This window comes from Cibotium barometz, chromosome 22, assembly GCF_041138505.1.
Source record: "Cibotium barometz isolate CiBa-2024 chromosome 22, ASM4113850v1, whole genome shotgun sequence".
Taxonomy (NCBI): Eukaryota; Viridiplantae; Streptophyta; class Polypodiopsida; order Cyatheales; family Cibotiaceae; genus Cibotium; species Cibotium barometz.
In genome coordinates, this window is record NC_141067.1 from 9931336 (window position 1) to 9945040 (window position 13705).

Consider the following 13705-nt stretch of genomic DNA (forward strand, 5'->3'; position numbering starts at 1 on the left):
TATATCACCCCGTATTAGCCTCCTCTTTAAAGCAGTGTAATCTAACCAAATTTTGGAAATACTTTTAAGATTTGGTCACATGACCAAATCATAGAGAGGATATGGCATTAGTCTCACTATTAAGCCTTGCAGCTAGCCCGCAATGTAGCCTTCATAAGATTTTGTCACAAGACAAAATGTTGGATACTTTGAGCAAATATTTTGGAGATAACCTCTCAATTATATGGAACTTATAGATTTGGTCACGTGACCAAATCTGCAAGAAATTTGAGCTCAAATATATGAGGGATGAAAATATTTAGAAAATGACCAAATCTTTGGAGCCAAACCATTAAGACTATGTAGACCTGTGTATATATATTTATATAGAAAATGACCAAATCTTATATATTTATATTATGTGGGTGTTTGTAGGTATACACACGTGTGTGTGTGATAGAGACACATACACATAATCACATACATGCATATATACTTACATACACACATAATATATGTAGCTAATTGATACAAGATTTGGTCATGCGACCAATTCTTGTCAATCTAATGGAATTTACCACATGTACACATCAGATAGCTACCTCATAACATAAGAATACTCAAGAAATCTTCATGAGGTTTCCACTAACATCTTATGAGACTTATAGATTTGATCATGCAATCAAAACATTGGAGAAGAATGATCCCAAATGTAGGGGATCCAAAGATTTGGTCAAGTGACCAATATTTATATATTTATATAACAATTTGGATGAGATCAATATATAATATATATGTGTGTGGGATATACATATATAAATATATATATATATATATATATATTTATATCGACGAGACTGATATATGTGTGTGTGTGTGTGTGTGTGTGTGTGTGTAAGATGGATGATAACAATACTTAAATCATTTAAATTTTGAACGCATCAAATATAAATTTGAATTGGATAGTCCATCTTGTGTTCATTACTGTGTTTAATTAAATAATTAATTAGTATGATTTTATTATCTCTTAATCATGGAATTAATAATAAGCTTTGAGCGTCCATAGATCCTCAAAATTATAAGCCGCATTTTCAATGGCACACTCAGGTCATTAGTGTACATGGAATGATTGAGATGAGCTTCATAGATATGGTCGAGATCATGGTGGAATTGTATGTGGATTAATGTGGTAAGGGGGTGTAGGAGGTTGTAATGGAAAGGGCCCAAAAGCTTAAAATCTTAAGCTTTAGTAATACAACCGCATGGCATAATCCCATTATTTCAACATCAAGTTTACAAACCCATTATTTAGCACCCAAAAAGTGTTTTTTTAAAGCATGACTACATGGTTCTATAACCATATCCTTATCAGTGTGTGAACACCTTTTTATTCCTCTTAATTGAAATGACAAAGTTTGTGTTTGTAGCTTTAGTAATACTAAAGCTTACACTTTAGTAATACTAAAGTTACTAAAGAAAGCTAAAGCTTTGGCTTTTAACCCTACCCACAAATGACAAAACGCAGCAGCACACGAAACATGAGCACACAGCCAGGCAAGAAGCGCACCGCAGCCTGGGATAGGAGCACGCACGTTCAAGGACCACGGGACTGGAAGGAGCAGGCTGAGGCCTGTGGAATCGATTTGAAGACTGCTGGGAGGCGATTTGAGGAAGCAAATCAAGATCCAATCAATCTCTCTCTCTCTCTCTCAAAGAGGCAAAGAAAGTTGGATTTGGGCAAGGTTAGCCACTTTTCTTTCTCTGTATCTCTGTTTAATTAATCTCAAGAGCAATAAGTAATCTCTCTCTCTCTCTCTCTCTCTCTCTCTCTCTCTCTCTCTCTCTCTCTCTCTCTCTCCCAAACATAAGCTCTCAATTAATTAATTGATTTAATCATATAATATTTCTCAATCACTCCTTTCTTTCTCTCTCTCTCACACACACACCCACACACACAGCTTTCTTTATCTATCTCACACACTAATTATTAATTACACTAAATAATATCATTAATTAAATAATAAAGTACTTACTGAATGAGTCGAGTTGCTTTACACTACCTTTGAAACTTGATTATGGTTACAAATTGCATGAAACAAGCAACTCAAGGGAGCTAATTTTCAAAATTTGAATTTGAGAGCGGGAACTTGAAATGTAAATTTGGGCAGCAAATATGAAAATTGATGTGAACTATATTTAGCGAGAAAATTTAATATTTGAAATTGTGTTCAGTGTTTATGTCCCAAGATTTGTTCACATGACCAAACCTTGGACAATTCAAACTATATATATATATATATATATATATATATTTAGTTTAAATATATAATTATATATATCTATAATTTAAATATATATATATATAATAAATATATATAATTATAAATATATTTATAATTTTATATAAATATATAAATATTTAATCATATTTAAATTTTTAATTATAAATATGAATGTATATATATATATATATATATATATATATATATATTTATATGTACATATATATGATCAAACTATTTGTCCATATGACTATGCTATGCCCAAATATTTGGTCATCTGACCTAACCTTGGACAATTCCAAATATATTCATATATATAAATATAAATATAGACCTTGGACAATATATTCATATGTTCATATATAAAAACCTTGGACAATTATTCTCATTAGCACACTTGTAATAAGATTTAGTCACTTGACCAAATGTTTTAGAGCACATAGAATTGGTTTCATCATTGGCCCTAGAGGTCTCAAGACTAATTATAGGAGAGCTATGAAATTACTAGGAATTCCTAACCCTTGGAGTCTTGAAATCCTATTTGGACATATACATGTGGCTATTATGTGTGGAACGCCAAGTTTTGGTTTCATGACCATATCTATGTGCTCTACAAGATTTGGTCATGTGACCTAAACATATTTGGACATATATAAGAGCTCTCCTAGTTTTGATCAAATAACCAAATGTTTGAGAGCACTTAAAATAAGAACAAATTAGTAGATGAGGCTATTATGTGAAACACCATGTTTTGGTCACATGACCATAACTATGAGGGTATTACATGGAACACCAAGTTTGGTCACAAGACCATATCTATGTGCTCTACAATATTTGGTCATGTGACCAAAACATATATGGACATATACATGATGTAAGGTCCCTCCCAAGCCATGTATATATGTGTCTCTTTTAATATAGATTTCAATAATAAGGAAAGAGAGTGTACTTAGAGAAGAGTGAGACAATAAGGCTAGAAACATTAGGAAATTGTTAGAATAAAAATATTAGCTCCAAAAATCCTAAAAGAAATAAAAAGACAGGAATAGTTCTATTAAAAAGAGAGAAGTATCTCCAAAAATAGAAATTCGAATTTAGGTGAGAAGAGGTCATATTTAGAGTACTTTTACATATTTAGAGTCCATGCATACTAAAAATGTGGAAAAGCAACTTGTTTCTAAAGATGGCACGTTTGTGGCTATATACACACGTTTTTGCCTAGATGAAGAAGATGATGAGCCATTAACACAACAAATCATTAATGCTTTTGGGAAAGTACAGGAAAATCTCTCAAGGGTAGTAGTGAAGAAGCCAAAGAAGAAACAAACAGGAAGAGAATAAGATCAAGATAATCCAACAATCTCGAATGCATTGGTGAAGCCAACGGGAGAGATAGCTATCGTTGTGGACTATACACAAATAAAAATGAAATTGACAAAGAAGAGCAGTGAAGGGCGATTCGGTTTGGTGGCATATGAGTGCTTCTATGCATTTGGCTTACAGAAAACATTTTCCATACCAGTGAAGAACTGTGTTGCAGCTCCAGCAAAATATGTTTACAGAAGACTAAACATTGAACATGTAAAGAAGTTGGCACTTGACTTTGGTCTAAATTCTAGACCACATGCTGCTGTGCTGATTTGATGCCATTTGATGAGAAGTCTATGGAGCCATTGCAATTGTTGGACATGGAACAGCTTCGAAGTTACAAGTACTGGATCCTCTCTGGACAACACTCAATATATGCTACAAGGGTATTTACAGAGGGTACCACTGATGAATCACTGAATCAACATAAGAGCTACTATGTGGAAAGAGCTGCTAGGATAGTGGTAGATTGCCCTCCACAAGAGAGTGTGGAGATATTGAGGATGGCCAATCTAGAGTCACAGAACATAATGAGACAATCTCTGTAATCAAGATAAGCCTAAGCAAGTTCTTGATCAATGGATTGCTTTTAATAGACCACCGAAGCCTCACCAAGGTCAAGCAAAGGGGAGTCAAGTACGACCTCAGTGGGACGTAAGTATATCAAATTTCCTTGATGTAATCGGTAGCTAGATATTAAAAATATATTATGGTGATCATATGTATGCTATAATGCTTTCATATATTAACCAATAATTAGTTATTATTTGAACTCTTCAATCAAATATATGAAACTATAACAAAACTAAAATATTTGGTCATGTGACCAAATATAAGGCTTTGCAAGATTTAGTGATATAACTGGTATGGTGGTAGACATTTGGCTAGCAATAATAATATTTTTCGTAAATAACTGCAATTTATTCAACTGGTGGCAAGAGTGGCCTTTGGTGACACTGTGGCTACAAAGGATGCATATATGATAATATGTGTTGATGATATGTTTCAGAAATGGATGAAAATCATGGATGGTTATAGAGTGCAGGCACTCTACCACATCGTCCAAGATCTAGCACCACTCCCACAAAGGTGTCCATCAACCCACGTCTCAAATGTTCAAGTGCTAGCAAGGACTAGATGATGATAGATTTTCAAGTCAAAAATTGTATTAGCAAAGAGAAAATATGACACAGATCAAATGGACATGGCAAGCAGGGCCAGACAAATGAAAGAAGATAAGGTGTTCCAATAAGAGCTTGTTAAGGTATTCGAAGCGCAATCTATTGACAAGATTCAAAGGACATGGAGAGAATGCCAAGAATATTACAAGATTACTACAGAGCTCTATCACAAGATTGCAGGGTGTTATGAAATATGGTTGAAGAACAGAATTGCACGTTGAGATCAAAAGGAGGAATTGCCAAAGTCAGTTAAAGGCTATATCCAATGGATAATAGTCAAAAGGAAGGAACAAACGTCAACAATGATAAATATCCATGGAGTGTGTATCAAGTTGGGCCAAACATGGAGGGGATATAATTCTTAAGTAATATTAACAAGGAACTAATGGCTATTGGTATGGTGGTAGTGGATGCAGCATATGGGCTAGGCAACAAGCTTTGGAGGATGGACATGTTTGAAAAAATGCTAATTGGATTGATGTGCAATGCTTGTGATGAATACATAGTTGATGTATTCACAGGAGACAGAGCTGCAAAAATGGCATTAGCCAATAAAAGAAAAACAGTGGCTTTGGTGTCTAATGTGACAGAACTGAGGGAGATAGAAGCAATGCTATCAACATATGCTAAGATCCACCGTGACATTAGTTCGTGGGCTGGGATCACAACGACGGCAACAGTATAACCACTCATTGAAGAAAATCTAATGCATGATGGTTTTAGAGCTAAGAATGTACCTACATTGACAATTGAGAGTAAAGAGAAAATGTCAAGCTTTGCGGATCATCTACTAGAGGGTGTTCAATCAGGTGTTTGAAACATCCAGTATTACTAGATAGCTTTTTGTTCACTTTATATTTGAGAGTAGTTAGAACTTTGGAAAGAAAGCCTTTTTGAATTTGAAGTAATATTATTTTGTTGTTCAGTTTGTATATGGGTGTATACTTGTGTTTTTAATACTTTGGAAATAATAATTTGTTTAAATGTTAAGTGCAATCTCTTAACTTTACACTGTGCATGAACTTCATCTCCTCTCACATTAAGACTGTTAAGCAAAAAAAACTATGCTCTCAAAAATATTATGAAATATTTGGATTTAATATTGGGTCAACATGGGTCCTTTTCCTTGATGGCTTTGAGACCATATCTAAAAACCAAGAGCATGATAATAAAATAGATGTTGTGTAACATACTCACACAAATTTGGTCACGATACTAAAACTTGGAGAAAACATGATACAATAACTCTATAATCTATTTTAAGGGCAAGCTATGTAAACAATATTTGGAAAGTAGATTTTATTTTATGTGCACATACCCATGTTAAGTTTGTGAGTGGATTTCAGCTTCGTGCCACTGTGCATGAACTTCATCTTGTCTCACATTAAGACTGTTAAGCAAACAAAACTATGCTCTCAAATTTTGATAGAAGATCTATTGCAGTACATCTAGTACAGTGGAAAGACTACCCTTCTGAAGAGGATCCAACTTGGGAAGATGAAGGTACACTCTTAAAAGATTACCCCCAATTCATGATGATATGAGGATATCTCAATTTTTTTAAGGGGGGGAAGGATGTAACATGCCCATCTTCATTAATGAAAAAAATGTCCTTGTAATAGATGAATTCATGAGTTTTTATGGTGTAAAAATCAGTGATTTTACTAAACGAGCCATTTCTACTTAGAATCTTCAAATTTCAAGTCTAAATTTGGAATCTACATGCAATTTTACCCTAATATAGGATTTTACAGCATCCAAAATGGACACTGGATCAAGCTTATCCGCGAATTTTAGTTATTTTTAGTTTTAAAAACGACAACCTTTAAACCTTAATAAATGCACAATCGGGCGTCCGATTGTCAGACGGTCTACACTGGGGAACATCTCAAACATTTTCATTGGAAAATAAATTTCACCCCCGACGCTCTGGCATGCAAATCGAGGCCAGCGCCCCAAATTTAGAAACCTCGCCCCAAAAAGGATCGTACACACTCACACCAGGGCACCCGTATAATGGCCACGTAAGGACCAAAGGCCGACCACCCATTATATGGTGCACATGTACCGCCATGTAGATGTCTATGCTACCTTTGGCCAAAAGGGTACATGCATACCACAACTTTGCATATGCACCGCCACCGTATCTTTCCCCAGGCTCATGTAGACTAGTGATCGGTGCACTTTGATGGTACACTGTCCCTTCACCTGTACTTTGCTATGTACCCGCAATCGCACCCTCCTGGACCTATATAAACCCCCATGTACTCCATGTCTAGTAGCACATTGCATAGAGTACACCCGTAGGCTGCACCTGACACCTAGTACGAGGCCGTACAGCCACTCTATGCGAGAATGTGCAGTAGCTGCAACCCTAGCATTAGCCTGCATACTGTGTAGAAGTTGTTACCCAACTGTACTTGTTGTATCTATAGCCATGCCTGACTATACTTGTTGTACCTACAACCGTGCCTTGTAGCCCTCACCGCCTTCCTCGCAGCACCCCCTAATCAATCATCTCTTAAACAAGCCCTTTTTTCAGTCACTCTATGCGAGAATGTGCAGCCACTCTCGCAGCACCCCCTAATCAACCATCTCTTAAACAAGCCCTTTTCTCAGTCACCCCACCCTTATGAGGAGAGGGTGTCCTTAACTCTCTCTCCCCTCCCCCCGCCGTTGTGAAGGGACTTACAACCCTCACCCCCTTGAGACAAAACGTTTTTTCCCTTTAGGACATTTCACAATCCCCCCCCTATTTGCATAGACTTTAATATAAGAGGTTTTTGAGCTTAGAGGAGGTTCACATGCTATAATGTTTTGCTCATAGAGTGAGCAAACAATCTCGGAATCAAGATCCAACTGAAGCACTGCGATCGCATCGTCAAGCACTATGAGGCAGTGATCAAGATGGCCCCATCCCAAAAATGCCAAAATGCCATCTCAAGAGACGCACGCAATGATGAGGCTAGAGAAAATGCTCCTAATGTGGCTCCAACCCTCCCGTTGCAAGCTCCACAAGGGAATGGTGGCCAAGTTAGCTTGGTCATCATTTAAAAAGAGTTTTAAATTATTGTTTAATATTAATATCAATAAATCAAGATAGAAGATGTGAAATTTTCCATTGAAAAATGTTAGAAATTCTATGAAGCTATTATTTGAAATGATGTTGTATTTTGTATAATCGATGGTTAGTGCTATTTTTGAGAAAAAGAGTACAGGTATTTTCTCCTTGCTTCGACGCTAACTCCGTTTCCGTGCTTGTGTAGCCGGGCGGTGTCATAGCAAGGCCCGGAGTGTTGGCCCATAGTATCCCTCATACCATTGGGAGAATGTGGTTCGTCGATTGAGGCGAGTAATTGTGATGCTACCTAGTTCTGAGGGCCTAGGCTAGTGCGATGAATAAGTCCACCCTAGCACGTAGACATCTCTCTGAGGGGCGGGAGGATCAAGCGACGGAGCCTGTGGGGGCAACAAGTCGGCTTCGCCAGCTACCGAGACGACGAGGTGTATGATTCCGTAGGGTTTTCTCAGTCTGTAGAGGCTAGAAGGCCGAATTCTAGATCACCGGTAGTATAAAGGAAAAGAATAAGAGAGCCGATTGGCTTGTATGGAATTGATTCTTGTATAAATGTTTTTTTAATATATATCTTATCTTTAGCATTATTATACTGTGGAAAGAGGCTGTTTTAAACGAACCTTGTGAAAGGGCCCTAATTAAGGAGTATGTTTATTTATGTCAAACAGTGTGGTAGGATTAATTAGAAAACAAATTGACACGAGTAGGGTGGAAAGTGGGAGGATGGAATGCCCCTGACGGCACCATCCTATGAACGGGTGTGACTCGATTAGTCGGGTAGCTTTCCAACAGATTAAGTGAAAGCCCTGCGTTAGATAAATAGGTTCTTGGGAAACCCTATTCTAGAAGATTAGGCTAGCGGCTGTGCCTTGCATGGATGAGGAAAAAAGCATTGTCTCTACTAGGAATCAAGATTAGTAGTTACCCAAATTATGATCAATTACCCTATGAGTGATTTGATTTTTAGAAGATCATGCTCCCCCTATGGGATAGGACTAGGTCTTACCTACAAATCGTATCCTTGAATCTTTGCATGGTCAAGGTGTCGACAAGTAGGAAATTTTCTCCAAGTTAAGACTTAGTAGACTATCTTAAGTGTTTCCCCTATCACCCATGGCCAACACCTCAGACTCCTCCCATGGAGGTCCTCCACCACCCTACTCTCAGGAAGAAGCGCCCAGCTAGAGGACGCTTTGAGGAATATGCCCACCACTCCACACAGCTTTCACATATGGGGGAGCCGCTCATGAAGCAAGTCAGTGGCCATGCCATACACTCTTTGATGAAGATAAACCATAAAGTCAAGCACAAGATCCTTTATTTCATAGGGCCATGCTATAGGGCAGCTACTAGCAGCCGATCGTCACACGTCTGGAGTAGTTGGGGCTAGGAGGTCTGCTGACAATGAAACCATGGGGGCCGGATCTATATAACTGCCTCTATTTTACATAAACTTATGATGCCAATTTGCACATAGGGGAGGTGCTCCAGCTCCCCTCACTTAACCAGCCTTACGTGCAGGGTTGGCTAAGTGCACATCTACAAACTCGACCCTTGCATGTTGTTTCTCTTCTTCTGTCCCTCTCTCTTGTGTGCATGGTAGTATGTTAAGGATTAATAACTTTGATGCCTTGGTAAGTGAAAGCATAAAGGAGAAGGAGAGGGAGAAAAAAGTTTGCATTAACACACCATCACTCACCCATATAATCCTTAATAAGCATGCATGCAAAAACGAAGAGAAAGCATACAAGCAAACTTCACAAGAGCAAGAAAACTTAAACTCAATTATGAGAATGGGATTATGTGTTTTCTCATTAGTTGAATTTTCTTATATACAAGACTCATATGAACAATGACCGACTGCTCAAGTAATTTTTGAGGGCCTAAAAGCTATTCTAGGCTAATTTCCTAGTCGATGCATACACTATTGACATTACACAAGTCGTAAGCTCGGAGATTTACTAGAATCATTTTACATGAAGTGAATTGCATGGAAGGTGTTGCCACACATTTGGATTAATGTTAGCAAATGTGGTTAACATACCCCCCTCCCTAATCGTGGTTCTGTCCTCGAAATTGGTAGTGAAGCTCAATGGGAGTTCTAGTAGAAGTCAAAGCAGGATTTCATGTATTGGTGGTTTGGTGGAAGGCCTTGTAGGATGTTTAGAAGGCTATTTTGAACATATCTTTGAATGCGAGCATTCTCTAGCCTTGCAGAGCTGAGTATATACAAAGAGTGGGACCCTTGTTGATGTTAAAAGGCCATGCCTTGGAGACCTTCATTAAATGCATGCCATTCTAGAAATTCCACCAAGAGGACCATATGATGAGCTAAAAGAAGAGAACAGTAATGAACATGTTGGGGTCAAGGCACCTCATCATAATCCTTGATGAACTTGTACATTGTGCAAAGCATTCAATATTCATAGAGAAGGAGGGGTGGTCAAGGTGGAGGTATCCCCAAAGGAAAGTTAAATTACAACTTTAGGTTCTTCTCCAGTTCTTGCTTGAATAGGTCCCATGCCCCATCTTCATTCAATTGACTCTGAGCTACCTGGGAGCATAGTAGTATTCTTTATTAATACTTAGTCTAGAGAAGGTAGGGTCACTGCCACATAGCTTGTTCATGCATGAGTTCATGGGTGATTAGGGGGACATCTTTAGCGTCACTTGCATCCCCCTTAGTACCACTTGTGATGAGCTCATGGGTGATTGGGGGGTGGTCCTAGGGTCACTTGCACCCCCCTCAGTCCCTCTTGTGATGAGCTCTTGACCATTGGTTAAACTTCTCTTTCTAGATACATTTTAACGAGGCATACATTGAGGCTAGTGACCTTGTTGGTATTTGGGGTGGGATCTGGGTTTTGCCTTTATTCCAGGATCGTGATGGCTCTGTTAATGTCAATGCCATCGACAATCAAGGGGGTTGATCTCTGTTTTTTCTCTCCGCCGATGATGTGAGTAGGAGTGGTCAGCTTGCAAAGTTGAGGCCTTGATGAGTCCATTTTTAGGTCATCCTCTAAAAGATACAAGTGGTGGGGGTGGTTTGGGAGATGACCACATTTGGGGAGGTAGGTCTTCTTGGTGGGTGGGAGCAGCACTGTGTTTGATGAGGTCTTGGTGGATGGCCCTACTGTAGCTACCATGATGATAGTGGGAGGGGGGGGAGCACTATAGATGTAAGATTCCTCCCTCCACCTTTTGAGGTGTGTAGGTGTAAGAACCTCCCCTTCTGATCTTAAGTTTATGTGAGTCAAACCAACTAGATTTTCCAACCTTGCAAGCCTTAATAAATCTTTATATGGTTTGAAGCAAGCTCCTAGAGATTGGTACTAGAAGATTCATGCCTATTTGACTAGACAAGAATTTTAAAACAGTCTTATAGAAAGCACTTTATATGTGAAAAAGGATAAGTAGGATTTTCTTGTTGTTGTCATTCTCTATGTAGATGACATGCTAGTGATGACAGCAAGCACCAATGAGGTGTCCATTATAATTTTCAAATCTAACCTTGTCTCACCTTTTAAGATGTCATATCTTGGTCTTTTATACTACTATTTGGGTATGCAATTTCGAAGGGAATGTACTTTTAGGAAGACCTACATACAACGTGTGTTCAAAGGGTTTTTAAAAATGCCCTTTCCTATTAATTTTGACTTGATAAAATGATCCCTTTTTCTACATATAAAATGATCCCCGTTAAAAAATGGTTCAAAGGTCTTATAGCCATCATTCATATAGTGTAGTATGGTCAAAGGAGGATTTGTATCAACATATTCTAGGCACCTACTACAAGTTGAGAAGGATCTTGATTGCCCTCAAAACTAAGCAATTGGGTGATCACTTTTTGGGACTCAAATAAAGCAAGATGGTTGAGAGATTGAAGGAAGGAATTAGGAATTAAACTCATTGTTATAAGCACTTATATTCATGCCTATAAAAGAGGCTCTCATCTAATGGAAGAGTATACTCTTATTCTCCCTCTCACATTATTATTATGTTATCATTAGTCTTAATATCATCATGTGATTAGTATTAATCTATTATGCTTAATCTTAATGGTACCTTCACCACCATGAGTCTAGTCATTACTTGGAAGTCACCCTAAAACCTGTGAGACCCCCGCCCCCTCCATGATGCCCCCTCTAGGGCGCCGGCGGCGGCAGAAGCAGCGTCAGCCTCTCATGCAGGGCAGGGATTCACACTTGGGGCCTCGCCCACGAATGTCCGGACAAGAGACTTCCCTCGCCCGAAAGGCATGGGCCATTCCACTAGGAAAATCATCTAATGAGAGATTTATCTAATGGGTCAAGGTCTTAACTAACCAAACTGATTCGACGGAACCCGTAAGTCACATGGTCAGATCAAGGAAGAGACTTGCACTAGGTCCATAGAATCACCACTTTCCCCCCCTTAAGCAAGGCACAGTCGCGCTGATTCCCTCTCATAGAACAAGGGTCTTCCTAGGGCTTAATCTAACTATCGTAACTTAATCGTATCTATCTGTATCACACGAATCCCCCGATCTAGCCGACCCATGGGTTAGCCGACCGCCCAACCACTGTATTGGTGGGATTCCTTTATATAAAAATTTGGTTATATTTTATCCCTGGTATCAAGGAAAAGAGTTCCCAGGCCCCATAGCTGACGCTTCAAGCAAAATTCAAGGTAGACACACCACTTACACACCCAATACAAAATCACCTTTTTAACAGATTCGGCTGTCTTTAAAACAATCTTTCAATGAAACCATAGTATTACTCATCATAATCCTCCAAAATATCTAGTCCATTGTTTTACAAAAATTATCATCCGGACTCTCCGTTGAAGACCAACTAGTCAACCAACGAGATCCAATATCAAAATCCAATTCACAAAAATAATTCCTTTCCAGTTCATCCATATCTTCCTCGACATACACATGGGTGTCCTAGCAACCGCGAGCCCGTGCATAACCTGGTTAGAACCCTCTAGGATCCTATTTAGGTGTCCTAGCACTTCACTCAGGGATCGCTTCGTCGGTCTTTGCCCATCGTACCGTAAGCGCACCATTATAATATTACTGAGGCTCGTTCAAGACCTCGGTAGGCTTTGCCCGCGAGCGATGTCCTTTGACGACTCCCCGCCAACAGCTGTTGCAACGAATCTCTCAGTCTTAAATCACAAGCCAAATGCTTCCTTCAACATTCTGGCACATAAAACAGTCCTTTACAAAAACATAGTTTCTATGCAAGTAGAATTCCCGGATTGAGTTTGATTCCACAAAACCCTTTTTCCCACAATCTAGATTTCCTTAATGAGAATCACTAGTCTCGCCAACAGGGTAATCTACCCATCAATTTCACTGAATTTCCAACTTAATTCTTGGGGATTTTGGTTAAAGGAAAACTTCTCTAATTCAGTGGTAGTCTATTCTTTGTATCGAAGATTTGGAATTGGTCACACAAGTTTTTTGCTTGATTCAAATTCGAGAGATGGGCAAGTAATTTGCTGGCCATTCTCACGGTCGTAGTCTAACCAAAAATTATTTGGTTTACTTCTAACTTTGATTCCTAAGGATTTCCTTCAGATAAATTAACGGAACTTCTAACCGTAAGGAAAATTCTAACTTTATGAAATTCATTCCTTCTTCCTAACCACAATAGAATTAAGAAATAGTTCTATACGAGAATAACGGGATTTTATAAAAATACTCTTCTTCCAATAATCCAATTTTGAGTATATATCATTTTGTTGATTTATCCACATATAAATATCTTAAAATATTCTTTCCACCAGTCCAACTGGGTTCTAGAGCTTTGCAGCTTCAGATTGACCCA